The sequence below is a fragment of the Balaenoptera musculus genome, chromosome 5 (assembly GCF_009873245.2).
Source record: "Balaenoptera musculus isolate JJ_BM4_2016_0621 chromosome 5, mBalMus1.pri.v3, whole genome shotgun sequence".
NCBI classification, from domain to species: domain Eukaryota; kingdom Metazoa; phylum Chordata; class Mammalia; order Artiodactyla; family Balaenopteridae; genus Balaenoptera; species Balaenoptera musculus.
Window position 1 is genome coordinate 34,144,682 of NC_045789.1, and position 23,666 is coordinate 34,168,347.

The 23,666-nt window shown below is 33.1% G+C and overlaps 1 protein-coding gene across 3 annotated transcripts in view; it reads right to left on the reverse strand.

Moving 5' to 3' along the window:
* Positions 1–23,666, reverse strand: part of FBXW7 (F-box and WD repeat domain containing 7) — a 204,435-nt gene that overhangs the window by 138,497 nt on the left and 42,272 nt on the right. The window contains exon 1 of one of the 3 annotated variants that reach the window (XM_036852412.1): positions 6,399–6,414. The exons of the other annotated variants lie outside the window; for them this stretch is intronic. The gene's annotated coding sequence lies outside the window, so the exon portion shown is untranslated. Of the gene's footprint in view, positions 1–6,398; positions 6,415–23,666 lie in introns of those variants that run through there. 3 annotated transcript variants of the gene reach the window in all.

Here is a 23,666-nt window from a genome sequence, read left to right on the forward strand (position 1 = left end):
TAAATAGTTAGAGTTTTTCTTTCAATATTTTATCCAGATTTTATCATTGTTATCTGAGGGATTGTTCAATACTTTACCGGCATCACTGCATCATTACCAGATGTCAAAATTCTATTAATCTTGAGGGACAAACTTCTCACATCCTTGATTTTCATTCCTCCCACCAAATTAGGACTTCATCTCATCACATAACAATTTAAAGTATTCTCACCTTCCTGTTTTCTCTACCTTAACTCACATAGTACACTGACAATAATTTCTTGTCCATCACACTGCTTTTATCATTAGAATGTTTTCTGTGAAAACCAGAAAACATGTGATAAGAAATCAGATGTTAATTTTCAACTCCACCACTACCTGTCAAATTATATGCAAATCACAACCTCTGTGATCCTTATTTTTACCATCTGCAAATGGGAATATCATCTGCCTCATTAGTTAAGCTTAGGACCAAAATACGATAACTAATATTAACCAGCACAGACAAGAGTTGGTCAAAGATGTTATAAGGCTTGCAATATGAGAACAGGTGAATGGTTAAAATTGTTATCTAAAAAAAAAAAAGAACAGACTAAACAGATTGGGAGACTAAGATGAGTTATTCACTGATTCAACAAGTATTTACTGAGTTCCATGCATATATCGAGGCAATGTTTTCAGCTTGAGAAATATTAATTTTGGGGTGCTTAAGACCTAATGACTCAAGTAAAACAGGTAATGAAGGAAAATGTGGCATCTGTGAGTCATCACAAATTTGTGATAATTTACATAATAAAAGCAGAGACCACCTCCTAAAAATGATATATAATGAGGAGGAGCAAAGCTTCAACCCAGTTTATACGTAAGGGGTATGTAAAGGAAAAAAGCAATAACAAAGAAAGCAAGCATTTAGTTGGAGAGGTAGTAGAAAAACCATTAAAGTATTACAGAACACAAGGGAGAAGTGAATGTTAAGGAGAATCAAAATACCAAATGCTGAAAAAGGTAGGACAGGATGAGAAAAGAAAAGACACAGATTAGCAATTGGAACTCAGTCTTATTTTGCGGATGATACAGAACATTCTGTCATCAACCTAATCAATGTCTATCTGGGTAGGTAAGAAAAGTGGTTTACTTTCGAGGAAGCAGAACACTAGTAGAAACAATAGTCAAACTGCAGAAGTAGTTGAATAAAAGTTGAGAAATTGGACACCTAGAGTCAACAACTGTAAATCAAACAAGCTCAGTGATAACGGGAAGGATAGGAAAAGAGTAGAAGTAAGATATTTTTCAAGATTAAGTGTGATAAGGCAGAGAACCCGGCATGGAGCATAAAAGGGAGAATAACAAGGTTCCAGTGAAGGAAAGGAGGAATAAGACTGAGAATATAGATGTTAGCTTTCGAAAGAAATGAAAACATTTTATTCTTTGAGTAAACTTAGACTGGGGAAAGAAAGAGTATAAAATATGAAATGAAGAAAGAATAAGCAAAATAGGGACAGGACTGGTCATTTGAGGAGAGTGGAAAGGTTCCAAATAACTAATAATGTGGAATGAAATAGAAGATCAGAAAGAGATAAAGATGACCAAGAAGCACTGAGGCTATATTGGAGGCATGGTTGGGGGGGCGGGGGGGGAATGTGAATTTATACTAGGAACCTCTCAAGACAGTAAACTGATATCACTCTAGCAAAATAAAGCAGTCCACGAACAGGGGATAAAACAGAAGAAATGAACAGCTGTAGCTCTTTAGATTAATACAGCAGTTCCCAACCTTTTTGGCACCAGGGACTGGTTTTGTGGAAAACAATTTTTCCATGGGGGTGGGGAGGGTGATTCAGGTGGTAACGCGAGCGATGGGGAGCCGCAGATGAAGCCGCAGATGAAGCTTGCCCACTTGCCCACCGCTCACCTGCCCACCGCTCACCTCCTGCTGTGCGGTCCGGTTCCTAACTGGCCCTGGAATTGGGGACCCCTGAATTAATAGACTGTGAAATTTCTGAAGAAAGATCAGGAGAATGGAAATCTTAGATATTAATAAGAATAAAATTAAGATGGCTACTAGACTGAATATGAGTTAATCTGGATTAAGTTTTTCATTTAGAAAGTAAGTTCTGCAAACGTACGGACACCAAGGGGGGAAAGCCGTGGGGGGGTGGGGATGGTGGTGTGATGAATTGGGCGATTGGGATTGACATGTATACACTGATGTGTATAAAATTGATGACTAATAAGAACCTACTGTATAAAAAAGTAAATAAAATAAAATTCAAAAATTCAAAAAAAAAAAAGTAAGTTCTGAAGGAAATAGCTTTTAGGAAAACTTCTCTGCATGATGTGGTTACTACAGTAAATGTATTGGGAGAAACAAAAAGTCATACTACTTGTGCTATAGCTTTCAGACATTTATGCAAAAAACAGTGTGACATTTAGAATAATTCAAGTCTAGCTGAGCTTTCCTGAGTAAGATTAGAAAGTAGTGAAAGAGGGACTTCCCTGGTGGTGCAGTGGCTAAGAATCTGCCTGCCAATGCAGGGGACACAGGTTCAAGCCCTGGTCCAGGAAGATCCCACATGCCATGGAGCAACTAATCCCGTGCGCCACAACTACTGAGCCTACACTCTAGAGCCTGCGAGCCACAACTACTGAGCCCACGTGCCACAACTACTGAAGCCCGCGTGCCTAGAGCCAGGGCTCCGCAACAAGAGAAGCCACCGCAATGAAAAGCCCACCTGCTGCAATGAAGAGTAGCCCCCGCTCGCCGCAACTAGAGAAAGCCCACGCGCAGCAATGAAGACCCAACGCAGCCAAAAATAAATAAATTAATAAAAAAAAAAGAAAAAGAAAGTAGTGAAAGACCCCTCTGATGAAGAATAGTTTAATTGTTCTATCCATACAACCCTGACCAATATCTCCAAGGTATTATGGATCAGCGGAATGGCAAACTCTAGTACATGTGCTGAGAAGCTGCCCCCTGTAGAATAAGGCAGGCCTTACTGACTTTAGTGACAAATTAGTGGTTTAACTAAAGGGTAATCCTTCCTACCCTTGTAAGAAAAAGAGGTCTCTACTAATATTAAAACCTCATTTCAAATATAAATACTCAAAGAGAAATAATATATATTCAGTGATTATGTTAGTAAGCATTTAGAACAAGAGAAGGGAAGGGGGAAAGAACAGTGCACAAAAGCCATTTCACCTTAATTCAGCCATAAATAGATCATCAAAATCCTCTTAATCACCATATTTGACATATAACCATAGGAGGAGGTAACTCTCTCAGCTAAATCTTTTCCTTATTTTTATCACAATTAACACCACCATGAATGAGATGTCAGTTTTTATTTCCTTTTCCATTGCAATATGTCCACAGATAGTATAACACAAACTATAAACACATCAATGTAAAGAACAATATCACTCATCCAATGGGCACTTAAGGACTGTTCACCAACGGACACTATGATTTAAAATCAACTAACAAGAAGAATATCAGTGATCTTAGCTCTATAAAATTTCATTAAAATAGACTTTGGTTAACCTGAAGTTAACACAGAATACTATTAGATAATATGAAAGATACAAAAGTAAATTCCCCAAATAAAAATATATTTGTTATACTATATTACAACCTCTTGCCCTTACACAGAAAGCCAATCTACTAACAGTAGTGACACTCCACTGTTACACACCATTTTTCTAAAAAACTAAATTAGACAACATTACAGGCCAATACATCCTGAAATATGCCTCCAGTTGATTTAAAAAACCACACAATGTAAAAAATAAGAAACTAAAATGGTCCCATAAAAATTAAAAAGGCACATACTTAATAAAGCAGAAGAAAAATATATGTATTCCATATGTAGGTTTACAAAAACATCAAAATATCACTGCTACAAATAACCTGCACAAGATTAAAATCAGTAAGATTCTCAAAATCTATTTTTTCCTCACAGGAAAGCTAAAAAGAACCCTGATAATACTCTTAGCCTAAAAAGCGATGGTTTATTAAGGTATGAAATCAAATATGCAATAAACACCACGATAAACTAAATACTTAGTTCTTCTCCAATCTAAAAAACTAACTATGAATTCATGAGACCAATATCAATAAACATATCACACACAGCTAACGTTTTCATGGCAACACATGGGATCAAAACATAATGTTTTGCTTAAAACAATTAGCTGAGGAATTGAAGCACAAATACAAGGATAATTGCTTCCTTTGGGCTTTGGCTGTCAAACACAGGAAATGTCAATGCTTTACAGTCCTGTGATAATTAAAACCTTGTCACAGACCTAGACTATCAATGAATATTTATTTAAAGATAATTTTGCAATATGACACCAAAAGCATAAGCAACAAAAGAAAAAAAGAGATAAATTAGACTTCATCAAAATTAAAAACTTTTGTGCTTCAAAGGACACCAGAAAGAAAGTGAAAAGACAATCCACAGAATGGGAGAAAGTATTTGCAAATCATATTATCTCATAAGGGGCTAGTTTCCAGAATATATAAAGAACGTGTATAGTTTAACAATAAAAAGACAATCTAATTAAAAAATGGGCAAAGGATGTGAACAGACATTTCTCCAAAGAACATATATAAGCACATGAAATAATGCTCATCATTAGTCAATACGGAAATGAAAATCAAAACCACAATGAAATACCATTTCACATCTATCTGGATGGCTAAAATACAAAAAAGATTGACAGTGTAACAATCAATGTCTGAAAGAGTGTGGAGAAATTGGAACCCTCATACACTGTGGTGAGCTTGTAACACAGTGCATCCATTTTGACAGTTCCTCAAGAGTTACACACAGTTACTATACTAACCTGCAATTCTGCCCCTTATAAGTATACACCCAAAGGAAATGAAAACATAAGTGCACACAAAAACTTACGCAAGAATGATCACTGCAGAAGCATTCCTAATAGCCTAAACGTAGATACAACCCACCAACTGATGAATGGATAAACAAAATGTGGTATACGATGCAATATTTTTTAGCCATAAAAATAAATGATACACGCTACCACATCGGTGAACCTTGAAAATATTATGCTAAGTGAAAGAAGCCAGACACAAAATGACAAATATTGTATGATTCCATTTATAAGAAATGTCCAGAATAGGCAATTCACAGAAAAAGTATATTACTGGTTGCCTAGGGTGCTGGGGCGGGGTGGGGGGGTCGATGTCTAAAACTAGATAGCAGTAATGATTACACAACTCTGAATATGGTTCACTCAAACTAACTCAAATATTTGCATCAATGGGGGAAAAAAAGGGCAGTAAATTGCTTTTTCCACTTAATACATCTCCAGAAATCAGTTACCACATGTTAAAGTAGTAAAATTTTGTTTAAGAGATTTTTATAACATCATTTGCTCCTAAAAACGTTACATTTATTATAAATATACAGTAAATAGAGTGGTATAATTTGTTGAATACTTACATCAACTATGATTATTACAGAATTTTAGAAATATCGTTCAGTTGAATATTTATTGTTTCAAACACATAAAAAGTATAATAAAAGAAATTAATGCTTATTATTAAATATTTCTTCATGTATCTAGGAAATTTCCTTTAGCTAATCAAGTAAATGTATTCATCCTTAAAAATATTTTATTGACTATATTAAAATAATCAAAATCTACATATGCCACTTGATACTTTCCCCTCATTGAAGTATATCCAATAATTTTTAAATCTATCATGAGTAACCAACCAAAGCATTGTTACATCTATATAATCACCACAGCACAAAACTCTAAAATCCTATATAGTGAAGTAAAACACATTCTGAGATTAATTCTCCCACTTTCACTCAAAAATTTAAAAAAGTAAAAGCACTAGCTAGTGAAATCAAAAGTTTATGAAATTCTTAATTACAGGCACTTATCAAATTTTCATATTATAACGTTACTACAAAGAAACCGGAGTGGCCCAGATAGGAAACAGCATAAGGTCTGATCGTAGTCTTCACCCTGGCTTATGGTGATGAACTGGACCTAATGTAAGGAGTAAAGTAAGGGATGGCTGAAGAATCTTGCTATCTGTACTAGTATCAACAGCTAATCAAAAACTGTTACAAAAATCTCAAGTGAGGAAAATCCTGTTTCATTCACAAAGTATTAGCGTTTCTGCCCATGAAGGCTACTACTTTCTTTGAACTCTTTTAATGCTTAGCCTGCATGCTAGAAGAATTTTCTTGATGCAATATGTAGAAAGAATCAGAAGAGGATCAGAATATAAAGAGAAGAAATTCCAATACTGGGTAAAAATTAGAAGAAATATAAATTATAATTTACACAGGCTATTATTAAAAATGCCATTAATGTAATATACATGTAAACTTAAGTAACATGCAAAGTATTTAACATGGAGAATATGTACTTACCAAATATTTGATAGCCTTTTAAAAATCTCGTTGAGACTCCCTAAATAATAAAAAAATAAATATATCAGGAATAATTTTTCAACTTCGGAGTTCTCTCTAATCTGTAAAGTCTGTGCAGGAATCCCATTTTCATGACAGCAATTTGTTTTTTCATACTACTTTAAAACCCAAAGCACGTGCCGAACTTTGGCAAATGATTAACAAAATTTTTCCTAATCTTATAAACAATTGAAAGTTTAAATGTAATATATGGAAAAGTTAATGAATTATCAGATATTGGCAGTTACTAGACTACGAAAAGAGTGAGCTCTATAACAAATCAGATAACAGCATGCTAACAATGTCTTAGAAAAGCATCCATATGTTAAATTATTCCTAACCATCAACATACAATGCCATGCTCTACATTCTAGTATCTAGTTACCACCTTTTAAGTAGCAGCTAGACAATGTAACTGTAGCATCTACAGAGTTAAAGTAGAGCCAATGAAATAAAAAGACATTTTATAATATTTATTTATTAATATATATATTTATTCTATTTTATTAAAAAATTAACATATTTTAAAATCCACCTTATGTTGATACTAAAAAAAAATTAAGATTTTACCCATAATAAAAAGAAATGCATAAACTTACAAATTAATTTTACTACTTACAAAAGTTAGCTGTGAATAATTTTATAATAAACATAGTATATGCCCTTTCAGTCAAGTCTCAGGTCAAAATAATCTTCAAAAAGAAGTTCAAAAATTCAAGAAAAAAGCACTAAATATTATAGTGCTCTTATTGTTTGTCAGGCACATTGCCAAAGATTTGAAAAAACTTACATACACTTTTTTTAATCACCTTATTTACTCTCCATTTTATAGATTACAAAACCAAACCTTATAGAGATTCATTCATCTGCTTAAATATATTAGCTGCCATTGACTGCACAACCCAATGTCTTTAAGGCATCACACTATGACTCCTCAAAAACAAAACAAATAAGACAGAACATGACATAGTATATAGTAAAACTGACTGCCTCTTTTAGAGTCAGACAAAAAAAAAAGTTTTTAAATTCCTTTTAAAGAATCAACAAAATAAAAATCATCTATTTTAACTAGCAATAAAAGTTATCATACAGAAATTATAATGCCATATATAAAAATAAAATAAAAACATTTTCTTATGAGTAAGCCATACCAGTATATTTTCTATCACTACTACCATTAAAATCAAAATCAGTCAAATGAATCACATCCATCCACAGGCCATGAAACAGGAGGGAAGAAGAAAGTATGACCTAAACAATAAAGTTTAAAACAATAAAGCTGTGAGATGACAGGAGAATACTGTCATGACTTTGAGGTGGGCAAAGATTTCTTAAACAAGACACAAAGATAAACACAGCAAATTGGACTTCATTAAAAAGTTGTGTTCTTAAAATGAAAAAGCTACAGGGTAGGAGAAGATCTTCTCAATGCACATGTCCAAAGGACTCATGTATGAAATATTAAAAAACAAAAACAAAACTTTAAATCACCAAGAAAAAGACAATCCAATTTTTAAGATAAGCTAAAGACCAAAAAAAAACTTCATAAAAAATAATTTTAAAAACCAATAAACATATGGAAAAGGTACTCAACATCACTAATCCTCAGGAAAACACAGACAAACAACACAATAAGATCTACTACACACCAAAATGACTAGTTTTTAATCGAAAAATCAGAGAATACCAAATGTAAGTGAGCATGTGCAGCAAATGGCATTCTCATGCACTGAAGGTAGAAAGGGAAATTGGTACAACCAGTATGGAAAACTATTTGGAAATATCTACTAAAGGTGAAAATACACATACCCAATGACTAAGTAATACAACTCCTGTGTATACAATCAATAGAAATGTATATGTTTGTGCACAGAAAGATATGTACAAGATTTATCATAGTAACATTATTTAATGAGCCCAAAACTCACGACCCAAATGTCCGTCAGCAGTAGGAGGGAGAAATAAACTGTAGTATATTCATACAATGGTATCCTACACCTCAGTGAAAATGAGAAAACTAATGCCATACACAAAACTAAGATACATCTCACAAACACAATGCTGTATGAAGCAGGTGGCGGGAAGGGGAGAAGAAGCCTATATATTATTCTATTGAATTCAAAAACAAACCAAACTAATCTCTGATCACAAAGTTAGAACAGTAGTTAACGTTGGGTGAATGGGTTATTTGACTGGGACAGGACAGAGGGAGGCTTCAGAGGAGTGGATACCTTGATCTAGGTATGGTTACAAAGGTGTGTTCACCTTGTAAAAGTTCATCAGTATAGAAAAGTTCACCTATATTTTTCTGTATATCAACTGTACTTCAATTATTTTAAAAGTTTCTTTTTTTTTTTTTTTTACTTTTTGGCCACGCCTTGCAGCATGTGGGATCTTAGTTCCCCGACCAGGGATTGAACCCACACCCCCTGCATTGGAAGCACAGAGTCTTAACCACTGGACCGCCAGGGACGTCCCTAAAAGTTTATTTAAAAAAATATATATATATAGATGAAAAATCACTTCTCAGTTAAATAACTCCAGGTCATTGTACTAATGATCTGTAACTCACTCATTTGAAAATCTGGATCTCCTAACAATGTATTTCAATTTATTTCTATAGACTGCATAAAGGTAAAGTAAATATGTCTGGTTATTTTGTATTAATAAGTTTTAAGAATAGTTTCAATGTAAATATAAATTTTACCAAGAAGGGATTCCTTATGATTTTCTATTAATAGCAGAGAAAGTTTTGCATGAAGTCTTGCCAATGCCTGCTCTACATAGGCTCAAGTTAGGTTCACAAATGTATAACTTCACACATATTAAAAGTATTAAGAGCTAACTCAGAAGTTGATTTCAAAAGCAATCGTATGGCCAAGACAGGCATTCATAAAAACCTTAAGGCACACTACTTGGCCCTGTTTCTCAGAAGAAATTTAAGACTGTTAAAAACCAATAACCGTTTGAAGAAAAGTCTTCCAAACAAATATTCTTACATATCTAAAAATTTTTACGTTGATACTTACAATGGTATACCTTCTTTATTAAAAATATAAACAGTTTCTTCTGTATATCCTTTTATTTTTCCATTATATTTACCCAATAACTATTTTTTTAACCTAACTTCTCTCTAAATTAAATGATACCATTGTTTGATCAGATTTGAAAACTAAGACAGATTTGTCTTGAGCTGCGGGGGGCGGGAGTCTGTCATATAAGTCTCTTAAGACAATGTTCAGAGGAACAGAATGGCATAGGTCCCCAACAGGTTAGTTCCCTGAACAATTCTCAGAGGCTGAGTATCCTTTGGACAAACTTTAGACGACTCATCAAAACCTTACAATAACTTTCCTCAGTCTTGGGTTGCCTTACCTACGAGTCTGGCCTGGTAGAGATCTCTCCAAACCTCCAAGCAGCCAGGATTTATCAGGTTACTACTTGAAAGTAGCCAACCATTCAGTTGTGGTTCTAAGACATAAGGTGCAAAAGCAACACTTGCACAAAACAGACTTTTTTCATCAGTCAACCCACTCCCAAGCCAGACACCTGCTTCTTCTAATTCAGGTACTTATCTTTCTAAATTGTATATTTTCACTAAGAACAACTTAAGACTTACAGTTCCCACTTTGGGCAACTTTTGAAATGAACAACAGTGTTCATTTGAGAGGCACTTTAGAACATACAGGCGAAAAAACTCTCCCTCAAGAGAAGTTTGGCTTATCTACCTAAAAGAGAAAGATCAACTTACTAAATGTAAGGAGACCTCCCCAGAGGTCACACATCTCACCAAAATAAGACAGACAAACACTATGAGAAGGACCAGGATCATCATTTAGGACCTATTTTGAAGCAGAGAGCCAACAGATCCATCCCAAATCTAAAGAACCTACAGGACTAGACAAAGGTTTGTTAGGAAAATTATCTAACTTCATGATTTCTAGTAATATACTAATAATCCCAGAGAGGATGATAAGGATGTAAGCAGAGCAGTCTTCCCCTAAAACAAAAGATGCACAGTGAATTCAGTGACTACACACTGTTCAGTCAGCAATAAATCTAATACAGATTGCTCATGAATGATAACTATGTAAAAACTGGTATATGAAAAACTAGCATATTTGAATAATGCTAATGATATATTTTCTTAGGATTCTGTTATTCTTTGTTGCTGTTTTCTATTTTAATTCTAGAGGTGGAAAAGTTAGAGCCAGACTGGTGAAAAATATCTAAAAAGCAAGGTCTCAGCTAGTCAAGAGTTTTAAGTTGTTACATAGATATCAGATCTTGAATTATAAATTAAATAATTGCCCCATTCCAGTTAAGGAGCAGCATGCTGAAATCCTAGCATCTCTCACTCACCTATAAGGACAACATACAGGCTGAGAGAGAACGGAAGCAGGTGTAAGAGTCAGTGAGCTCAGTCCCCTTTCATCTGTTCTGCTGTTCTCCTTGCTCTCTGAGTAGACAGAGTGATGTTTCCTTTTTCCTTTTCCCAAAGAAGGAAAGGTAAGGGGGAAAATTTAGACCAGTCATCAATTTTCTGTCATTAATTTAGCATAGATCCGTTGTATACTAGAGCAACTGAGTATAATGTGGAATAAGTTTGACTAGATCAAATTTTAGGATATACTTGAAGTTCTTAAATTTTTTTTCTATTTTATCTAAAATCTTTCTAATATAGCTGAATCAGAATCTTGCTGCAGCAAATTCATATCACTGTTTACCAGCTAACTGACAGTATTTATCAGCATCACCATTTAGCATTTTATTTTATCATCTTTGAATTGATAGGCCTGATTTGGCTCATTCCAAAAACTATAGGTTAAAACCAGACTTACCTTTAGTTAAAATAAAGGCAAATAAAATTTAAAAACGTAAATGCGATGTTTCACAAGAAATCAGTTGCATATTATCAATTACATTTTTAGTTTTAAAGGAGAGGAAAATTACTACTAAATCACATGGTATTTGGGGGCACTGAAGGAATTTTTCTTTCTCTGAAGAGCATTGTACAATTATATTTTTATGAAAAATAAAGTATCTTCACCGGGAAAAAAAAAACAACAAAGCATTAGCAATCACTTCTCAAACTGCCCATCACCCACCCAATTTACCCTAATTACAATATTTCACAAATCAACACAATCCAAATCGACAGTTTATCCCTACCTTATAGAGAACTAAATCCTATTTTATCCTTCACGTATCTTCAAAAAACTTCACACTATCTTAATTTTTTGTAAAAGATGTAAAATTTTACTTTAAAAATCTCATGCTGCATTTCTATTTCTTGAACAAAGAAGACACAGCACTCAGCACTTATCCTCTCAAGCTTCTTGCCTGATTGCTACAAAACTGCAAAGGAATGCTTCCACAATGCCTCAAACAGTTTGAAAGGAATCCCTCAATGTTCTGATGACAGTCTCATAGAAACTACCAACAAATTTAAAAGGAAACTCATGATACTTTTAAAATATCTTATTTGCCCCAGTTATTAAAACATTACAAAACATAAGTTTCAGTACAACTTACCTGCATTTTTATAATCCTTTTCACTACACAATTACGCCTTTATAAAGTTATGCTCTCATCACTTTTCTTCAACATTTCCACAAACCTTAAAAGTACTTCTAAATTCCTCATAGTTCTTGTCAATTGCCAATTTTTACAACATACTTCTCATTAAGCCTGGGTCTTATATCTTTCACTACCACCTTCATACTCCTTAAATCAATACAAGTCTCAATTGATCACTTTATTGCAGTGACATATAACCACTGTGAGAACGTCCTCCTTTTGCAGTTCAATTGCACAGTAGCAATTATAGAATAAATATGGCAAAAAACACCTTTTTTGGTAATTACTTAGCTATACATATGGGGGAGCAGGCAAACAAAAATACTATCAACACTGTAAAAGATCCACAAAAAGGAAAAATCAACTGTAGTACAATTTAGTTGTGGCACACTATTCATATAAAACAAATCCACTCACAATGGTAATTTGTTTAATTATTAAATGCTCAGATGCAAATTTACCTCAGGACACAAGATTTTTGCAAAGAAAAGTGTAAAGCCCAACTAAATGGACAGAAAAGAAGAAAATGTAGATTCTAGGTAACAAAATTAAACATAGTAATGACAATAAAAATACCAAAAAAGACTGAAACCACTATCTAAGGGCTAAGATTAAAATTCTAAAGATCTACAGAAAGGAAGACAAACTTCTGAGGATGATATACCTCAAGACAAGAAAGCCTTTAGGTATTATACTACCAACCCAGAAACAGGCCTCGTCCTGATAAGCAGATGCTGGCAAACTGATTTCCTAGGAAGGTATCCTAGGCACCAAGAACGTATCCAGAGGCAGCTGAAGAGTTAGGGGTAAATACCTTAGGACAATACTTCTCACATTTCAGTTTAGCAAAAAACTACCAAAGGTAAAAGTAAAAAACATATAACGATCTTATCCCCCCTACTCTTCAGCTCCATCTAACCTGTGACAATGAAAAGTACAGTCTGAAACAGCCTACATGAAAGCCAAATTGTTTGGAATACTTGACTCACATTAAAAATTAACACACATTTTGTATTCAACTTTGTATTATTTGTGAATTCATTCTATTATATAAATAACCTTCTAATTACCTAACAGTTAAATTGCCTAATGTTCCCTTTTTCCAACTCTTCAAGTAAAATTGATGCTCTAACAAATAGTATTTATCCTATCGGTACATGACTCTCCCTTCACACAGGCTAGACCATACTAGACCACACCACCAAATGCTAGGGAATTATACAGAAAAAGCAGACCTTAGAAAATCGAGAACAAGACAATATAAACAAAATACACATTAATATATTCCCTGATGGACAAATACTTTATGGTTAAACAGTCAAATATTTTAAGTTCCTATTTAAATCAGGTATAAAAGTAAGACCTCACAAATTTCTTTAAAAACAAGAAACTAACAGTAAAGGTGAGAAGTAAAATCAAATGATACTAGTTCATAAGGTATATTTTTCCTTTAAAGTTAAGTTCATAACGACAGAAAATATAAGTTCATAATAACTGAATAGAAGAAACAAGCATATACAGAGGGGTGTGTGTGTGTGTGTGTGTGTGTGTATTTCTAATACTTTTAGCAAAATTTGTCAAAATAATAATTTTTAAATCAGGAACTAACTAAAAGTAGTGTTTGGTCTTCCTTTAAATATGACCACAGTGGACATTTATAATTACTAAACAATTATGTAGTTTTCATTCATAATTGAAAGAATTGTAACAATGATCTTTTTAACCTATCATTTAATTTGTCTTTAATGGTCATTTTACAAAAGTTTTGAATTGTCTTCTATTTTATCTTTAATAATAATCTTTACAAATGAGTAAAATCTGGAAACACACATTTTCTCAAGCACCAAAACCTGTTTTAACAAATTTTATCTAGCACAAAGAAAAGAAACAATATACACCAATGTACATAACCTTGGCATAATAATAAGCTTATGTATTTAAGAAAATATACAGCAGGTTCCACACTTTCCAGTGGGATAACTAATAAGATGACTTGAACCCTTTCTATGCATAAATATTTGGGAATAGGCCACAGAAAGTAAAACTTGGCTGCACAGCTCTGTACTCAAAAAGTTCTCAGTCTCTAGTCCCATGTGTCCTATCTCCAATTACTTCCATATGGAAAATATTCAGTTAACATTCAGGTCATGGATACCTCTTTAAAAAAGGCATTACAGTAAGCAAAATATCACAGCAAACAATCTAAATTACTTAATCAAGTTTCCAAGTGTAAATGAATTATTTTACAAAAGAGAAATTTGTACGTGCACTCCAAGTTTATCATTTTCTGTTCCTTTTATTCTTTTCCTTAAGAGTAGAATGATATCTACTCATTACATTATCAATATATTAGGATATATTATATTATTGGTGGAAACTGTCCAGCCCCACAGTAGCCCATCACATATGACTTCAGAGCAAAGTTAGAATGAAGATCCTTTTTCTATAAACAAGGATACATATATAAACATAATCTCAATATAGATACTTTCCATCATGCAATATCATTAAGACCCAACCAAAAAGGTTCACTTTTATTTAATCTATTTACTACAACACAGCCATGTGGTATCTAAAAAAGATCTGCTTTACAATATGCAATACAACTACATTTTGTTTTGTACATAAAAAAGAAATTGTCATATGTCACTTAGACATATGATTGAAATAGTAAATAAACTTGTGGCAATAAATATTAGATGCCAAGTAACTATCAAGGAAGTAGATATGAATTATAATATTTTTTCAGGAAAGGATAGCAGATTATGCAGGTGATTTCTATTTTTTTTGTCTATTTTGCAAATTCTGGTTAATGTGTTTCTTTAACCAAGCAATTCTACATTTTATAATTATCAAGATCATTATGTCTTTTTAAAAATCTCTGTATTAGTATCAGTTTTATTTATGACTCCACATTTAGCATATAGGAAACAACCTTAGATATAGTAGGCACTCAATGTTTATTGAATACAATTAATTAACTTTTCTAAGCTTCAGTTTCATCAAAGTAAAACAGGCATAGTAACACCTACATGTTACAACGGCTTAAGAACAAATCAGATAATAAGTACACACAACAGGTGTTAAAATGTTAGCCTGAACCCTTGTCTCAGTAAATACAAATAATTGTTGCTATCAGTGAATAGAAAATATTGAGAAAAGGCGTCTGAGACAAGGGTAGATCAGATCACTGGTTACTAAAGAATAGAAAAGGAGGACTTAAAGTATGCAGGATCAAAGATGGCAGTCCCAGGAAGGCAACAGTTCTGGGAGACAGTGAAATAATTTGGATTGGGTATCCCTTAGAGGATTGGTGGTGAAGGGAAAAGAAGGAAGCAGAGGGTAGAAATTAAGTATTCTGCAAGAACAAAAAAGAATTTCAAAAACTGTACAATATACCTACCCCTTCCCCCTCACAGACCAAAAAAACAAAAAACAAACAAAACAAAAAACTTGTAGATTAAAGAAATTATACTTCACCATACCAACAAAAATGCGATCTCGTGAACTGAAAACCTTATAAACTAAGCAAATCCCTCACCCCATCTACATACAACTTGTAATGCTGAGCCATGAAATGAAAAGAAATAGCAGACACTAATTTTAAAAGCTACTGTAAGAACACAGACATTCCAAGTCCAAACACTCCAGTTAACGAAAATTCTCACCAAAGGAAAAAAAATCCACAAACAGAAAACTGTAAAATAATATTCCAAAATGAATCTGTAACAGCCTTTTACATATTTTTTTTAAATCTTGAACCAAAAACCAAAAATAGAAATGGTCAAAACACAAGATATGAAACAAGAACTGAGCATGCTCAGGCAGGGGGAGAAAATGGAGAAAAAGACAAATCACTTTTAAAATATGTAATAAAGGGACTTCCCTGGTGGTCCAGTGGCTAAGACTCCATGCTTTCAATGCAAGGGGCGTGGGTTTGATCCCTGGTCGGGGAACTAAGATCTCACCCACATGTTGCACTAAGATCCCACACACTGGCAGGGCCAAACAAAAAGTAATAAAAAGGAAGGTTGGATTCAAGTAAAAATATAAAGGAAAATAAGGAACAAGAGAAGGTCAGCCAAGAGAATAAAACTATAGAAGAAAAAAATGATTGGAGAAAAACATTATTAACATATACCTTTAAAGAAGCTATAACATATGTATAACTGAAAACTCTGAAGAATAAAAGCAAAATAAAGGAACAAATATTTAAAACTATAATTTATAGAGTATTTCCAAAACAAAAACAAATATGTATTTGTATGTTGTGGTGGGCAGGAGGAAGTACAAGATACATTAATTCTGGCAACAACCTACTATATACTTGGAAAAACTCAGAATAATAAACTCCAAAATATAGCCTAGTAAAACTTCAAAAGGAAGTAAGGAAAAAAATCTTTGGGTCCTCCAGACAAAAGACACTAAGCCTCTTACACAGGACAGAAAGTAAGGGTGGCATCAGATTTCCAAAGGGCAACAGTCAAAGTGAGGTAACAGTGTAGCATCTTTTTCGAGAAACCCAAGGAATGAAAGTGTAAACTAAGGATTTTATATCCAGTCAAGTATCCTTATTACTACAAAGTCTATTACAGAAATAAACATGCAAGAACTCTGGGACTATACTATTCATAGCCCATTCTGAGCTATCTACAAAAGAATGAGATTCATCACATTAAAAAAAGACAGCGAAAACTTTGGCAAAAAACTTTACTAAACAGTGGGATAAACACTGACTATATTTAATTTTAGATATATTACTAAAACAAAGATATGGACAAAGACAGAAGAATAGTACTTAAATATTATATTCTCTGACAAATTATCATGCAATTTTTTTAATGTGAAGAAAACAAGTAAAAAACAGAAGAATCAGCTCATTGGAGTTGAATAGGTAATAAGTGAATGTCAAAGGATATTCATTTAATGCAGACAAAGTAATTATCAGCAGTCTAAGCCTTTGCCTAAAGGGACCCCAATGATATTATAAATGTATTACTATGAAGTTAGCCATTAAAACAAAATCATCAACCTTCCTAAATAAGAAAATAATCTTCAAAAAGAGTAAAGAAACAGCCCACAGAGAGAGAAGAAAAAAAGTAAGTACAGCATAAAACAGCAGTAAATGCAATGTATCAATGTATATATATATATATATATATAAAACAATGTGTGTATATATATATATATATATAACAGCAGTAAATGCAATATATCAATTAGAAATGCAATGTATCAATTATATATCAAGATATATATAGGCTTAACTCTATTAAAAGGAAAGAAGTTTCAAACTGCTTATTTGAAGAGAAAACTGTATTTACAAAAACAACAAAAAAGATAAAAAATACTTAGGATTAAACGTAAATGTGTAAAATCTCTATAAGGAAAACTTTAAAACACTTCTGAAAGATACAGACCAAAGTAAACAAATGAAAAAACATCCCCTATTCTTTTGGAAAGGATGACTTAGCCTCATAAAGATATTGATTTCCCCAAGTTAATGAATAACAACATTATTCAAATAAAAATACCAACAACTGTTTTCCTAGAGCTCAATAAGCTGATGTTCAACTTCACTCATAGAAAATATGTACATATAGTATATTCTTGTTTGTATAAAATAAGAATATGAATAAAGATACAAACAGAAATGCATGAACACATAATATGCTTATTTTTATAAAAGGACACATAAGGATAAACAAGAAACTAATGAAATTGGTAACCTACAGAGAGTGAAAATAGAAAACAGGGAAGGAGAAGGGAGCAAGACTTTTGAGAATGCCTTTTTACATAGTTTTGACTTTTAGCCATTTTACTGTTTTACTAGTCTCAAATTTTTTTTTTAATTAAATCAATAAAGGGGGCGCTAAAACTCAATACAAGCAAAAACAAATGAACCTAGTGTTTATCAAACTGGTGGCATAAAAATATATCATTAGTTAAAATAATCTATGAGCATAGTACTCTGATGCATACCTTCATTGGGATATATTACATGAACAAAATGCACAGAAATCTTAAACTTTCTTTACTTACTGGGTTTATTGTTGGCAGTAGTATTGGTGTGGCAATTCCAATATTATATCATGTATATAATAGGTCAGAGAAAATTAATATATGTATATTGATGCTACTGTTAACCAAGATCCTCACTGTGGGAGAGGAGAGATCCAAATATGAAACAGGAGAAGAGAAGGACCCTGGGGAACTGGACTGGAATCACAAATATTAGTAGTTTTTTTAAGTATAACTCCTTGCTCCCTGTCCAATGAAAAGAACCCCTAGAAGCAATGACCACCAGTAATACAGAACACATTCAGAGCTCATGAGGTAGCTTGTAAGTACCCAACAAGAGGAATGGGGATTCCCGGAGAAATAGCTGTTTCCAGGTCTAGGGGCAGTGAAAGCATAAGGTAATAAGAATGGAACATTTTGTTATGCCAAAAAGTAAATAAGTGATCTAAAATGATGGTACATATCAAAGAGACATAAAAACCAGACTGAACCTTCAAAAGAAATGTAACAATAATGGATCTTAGCCCACTGAATAAAAAAAGAATCCATGAGCCCACAAGTGATAGTGAAAAAAGGAGGGCAGAAACTCTGCCAGCTAATAAATGTGGGAAGAATAATAAACTAGAAAATCATCATTTTTCAAGCATCAATATAATCAACGGTTCAGGCAAAAATCAACAAAGGATACTAAAATCATTAGGTCAAAGTTTATTGAGAAACAATATTAATTCAGCCTGAAGGCATGGATTAATTACCAAAGGGAAAAATACCTTTGTAATACCTTTACAACAGAGACATTTGGCAGCACCAGCTAAACCAAATAATCTAGCTTAACATCACAAATAATGGAACAAACTAATAATAATACAAAGGGTAAAATAAGCAAACTTTAAGTACATACATATATCAACATGGATAACTCTTGAACACTGAGTGAAAAAAAGCATGTTACAAATGTATGTAAACGATATGATACTACTTAATTTACATTTTAAAACCAAATCAATACTACTTATCTTTTTATATAAATGTGTGCATAAAAGTATAAAAAACTTAAAAGATACCTTGAGATTAGTAATTACCTCTTGGAAGCAAAAGAATGAGATTAGAAATCTTCAGCCATATTTTTAATTTATTTTAAAAGTTCTGAAACAATTATAGCAAAATATTAATATCTGTTAATTTGGTCAGTATGGATACATGAGCATTTTATATTCATACCTGTAATTTTTATACTTTTAAATATTCCATCATTTAGAAATTTAAAATTTTAAATGAATTGCTGCTATACAAAAACCTTAATTCTGTTATACACCTACATAATACTTAGTTCTGTAATTCCTGGTATTTAAAACTACTAATTTGAAGTTAGAAGCAGGCCCCCAGTGTCTCCTTCTGCTTTAATCTCTGATGTAAATTAACAGAAGCAAATCAGCCCTTTCAAAATGATTTTAAAAAGCAAAATGCATTTCATTTACCTAAATAAAAAACAACTTGGAAGGTACGCCATCTGAGTGGCATTGCACCATCTCTAAAGTTTAATACTTCCTGTATCTCATATTGCTCTTCATATGTATCACCATTTGGAGAACTGAAAGTTTATCCATTCTAATAATTCAGTTTCTTTTCAATCATTTTGACCTAATTTTACACAACCATCCTATTAAAGTTATAACTTTAAATACCAATTAATAAGTCTATAAAAAAATCTACTACTGTTGTAAAAATGGTGCACAAAAAGATTTTGAAAACTCAAATTTTAAGTGATTTGATAATAAGTTAGTTCTTCATCACATTCCTTATAATGCTTTAATCTATTTGTAAAAACTTTCTATTTTCTGCTTAAGAGAAGGTCAACGGCTTTCACTTCACTACTCCAACATAATCATGAATTGAAATAAGAACTCTTAGCTCTTTGGACCGACAAAGCTACCAGTATGCCTAAGCCAATAAAGCGATTCCTTCATTAATGCTGCTAATAAAGCAACCTTTTGTTAGTCTATGAAACATCAGAAACCTCAGAGACTCTAACTTTGCAATTTTTCCCTGTTTTTGCCATACGAACTTGAAAGTTCTCTTACATGCCATTTGCTTTAACAACTAAAACATGATCATTCTAGAAATCTGACCTTCCACTCCAGGTAATTTAATAACATATTAGTTCCAACTTCAGAAAGCTGTTCCTAGATGAAACTACTTATATTTTATTTAATTACTCTCTTCTGTTTTCCCATGGAGCCAAGTTGTGTAGAAATCTGTGCCATCTTCTCATTAACAACTAAAGGAACAACACCTATAATAGTCTCAAAATGAAAAACAAAAATGTTCATTTACCCAATCAGCATTAATCAATCAACTACAGTAAGCAAGGCATGGAAGATACTGCAAAGATTAAAACACAATCCTTGCCCTCGAGCAATTCACTTTAAGGAGTAAGACAGGCATCTAAAAAAATTACTAGAAGGTAGCTTATAATAGTATTAACTACTAAATATATTAGCATGAAGGATATAATTAATTGAGCTTAAACAAGATAAGTCTTTAATGAGGAGATTCTTGAGGCTAAATAAAGGAAAGTATACCTTAGGCTTAGTGAATAACATATACAAAAACAGATACATGAAACACCACAATAAATTCAGACATTTTTAATTAATTTAGCAAGGCTAGAATGTATCATATGTGTAGGGAGTTAGTAGGAAATGTCTGTCAGTCCTTGAAAGGCCATGTTTTTATTGCTCTAGAATTTGGACTTAATTCTATGCAATGGGTAGTCATTAAAAGATGATAAGATATAGAAGATTATAAGATATATGGTGTTCAGGTTTGTTTTTTTAGAAAGTTTACTCCTGAGATATGTGAACGCCCAAAAGCTTCTATTTTCAGTAACTTCAAAATACATAATGCTTTGGGGCATGCAGGGTACCCCAGGAATACATGAATGCTAGATTTTCAAATATGATTCGTGCTCAGTATAATTATACATCTATTATGTACTGCTAATTTAACGTTAGCATTTTCTAAACTAATTGCTAATCAAAGAGAACTATCAATGAATAAATAAAATACTGGTTCTAATAATAATCAGGCATTTTAAACCCCTTCAAAGTATTAGAAAAACATCAGTTTTCATGTACTGTAAAGTCATATTATTGGTCAAGTTTATGAGTTTCAGTTAAAGTCAACAGATTGCATTTAGAATCTATAAATTAAGCCATAAAATTCAGCTCACTGTAATCCTTAGTGCAAACATCCAAGGTACTGTCTGCCTAGCACCCTTGCCTTCTTCCAAGCACCATCTCTTTTCCCTAACTCCCCACCTTTCACACACATCCCAACAGCTACCTTGGGAACTCAGTGTTCTTACATGACCCTGGACTACAGTGAATTAGTCCAACTTGACCAAGCCATACCAGTGAGTCTATTAATGCTTTAACTTGGGGCTCAAAAATTAATCAGAACCTCTCTAGAGGGTGATGTGCTAAGATAAAAAATTCAGACTGACTCTTTCTACAGGTTTCCCACAATGTGGAAAAGCCAGTCTACACTGAAAAACATGAAGGAAAAAAGTTTATTTAATATACGATTCTGTTTATATTGTGTATGCTTGAAATTCTCCACATAAAGTTTTTTTTACCTGAAAGTTCTGAAGACACATAAACAGTACCTATGTTCTCACCACTAGCTTAATAAATAAAACCTTACCAATATAATTCTCTTCCCTGTGAACCACACCCTGATTCCATGTCCTATCCCCCACCAACCACTATCCTGAATCCCTCTTCACTTCTAAACATTCTCCAAATATCAGTCTAAATGTCACTTCCTTAGGGAAAGGTCTTTCCTGACTCAAAACACTCACTAGGTTAAGTGTCCCTGTTATGTGCTTTCATGGCTTTTATCACAGTTGTGATTAATTTGTTTCAGTACTTCATAACAATCTCTCCAGTAGACTTACTGCTTCCATGAATTCATGGAAATCTCTGTTCAATTCTTAGCTGACTACTAAGCTAACTGAGCAAAGACTTCAGTGGCTTCACGACAAAGAACTCAGACTTTACAAAACTAGTTGAGAAAGATCACTTTAAAAAAAAAAAAAAGTAACAACAAAAGCAAGTCTTGAGAGGGAGAAGAAACTGATTTCCAGAGTTGCCACACTATATAATTTAAAAAGTCCAGTTTCCAACAAAAAATTACAAGACATGCAAAGAAACTTCAAAGTATGGCTCATGCACAGAGGAAAAAAAAGCAGTCAAAAGAAACTATCCCTGTGGAAGCCCTGACACTGGACTTACTAGACAAAGACTTTCAATCAGCTATTTTCAACATGTTCAAAGAACTAAAGGAAAGCATGCCAAAAGAACTAAAGGTAGGATAACAGTATCTCAACAAATAAAGAATATCGATAAGGAGAAAGACATTTTTAAAAGAACCAAATAAGGATTCTGGAATTAAAAAGTACAACGGCTAAAATGAAAAACTCCCTGGAGGGGTTCAACAGCAGAATTCAGCAGGTAGGAGAAATAATCAGCAAATCTGAAGACAAGTCAATTGAAATTAACCTGTCTGAGGATCAGAAAGAAAAAAGAATGAAGAAACATGAATTGATTCTCAGAGAGCCTCTGGGACACTATCAAGCTTACCAACATATACAAAATGGAAATTCCAGAAGGAAAGGAGAAAAGGAGGCAAAAAGAATATTACAAGAAATAGTAGCCAAAAACTTCCAAAATTTGATTTAAAAAGCTAATCTAAATGTATAAGAGATCCTGAATAAGATCAACAACAAATTTATCATCAGAAACCAAGGAGGTCAGAATGCCAAAAGAAAGATTGTCAACCAAGAATATCCAGCAAAATTATCTTTCAAAAATGAGAGATTAAGAAATTCCTAGATAAACAAAAACAGTGAATTCGTCACTAGCAGACCTGCCTTACAAGAAGTACTAAAAGAAATCATTCAGGTTGACATGAAAAGTACTGGTTCTCTTCATTTCTTCATGTGAATGAAAGTTGTGTCTTTTCATGTCAACCTGAAGTGATAGAACAGATATCTACAGAACATGTCACCCAAAAGCAGCAGAATATACATTCTTCCAAGAATTCTACGTATGTTAGACCAAAAAACAGGTCTCAAAAATTTCAAAGAGAATGAACTCATATAAAGTGTCTTCTCCAATCACAAGAGAATGAAAAGAAAAATCAATGGCTACAGTAACATGTTACAATATGGATGAACCTTGAAACCATTATGCCAAATGAAATAAGTCAGTCACAAAAGGACAAATCTATGGTTCCACTTATATGTGGTACCTTGAATAGTCAAATTCATAGAGACAGAGAGTAGAATAGAGGGTATCAGGGACTATGGGGAGGGGAAGATGGAGAACTTTATTTAATGGGTAGAGAGCTTTTTTAGTGAGTTTCTGTTTGGGACAATGAAAAAGTTCTAGAAATGGATAGTGGTGACAGCTGCACAACACTGTGAATTTACTTAATGCCACTGAATTGTATACTTAAAGATGGTGAACATGGTTTCTATTTTATGTATATTTTACCACAGTAAAAAAAAAAAAAAAAGGAAAAGGTTTTATTAGGTTCCCTAGAACCCAAAAAGTAGTAAGTATC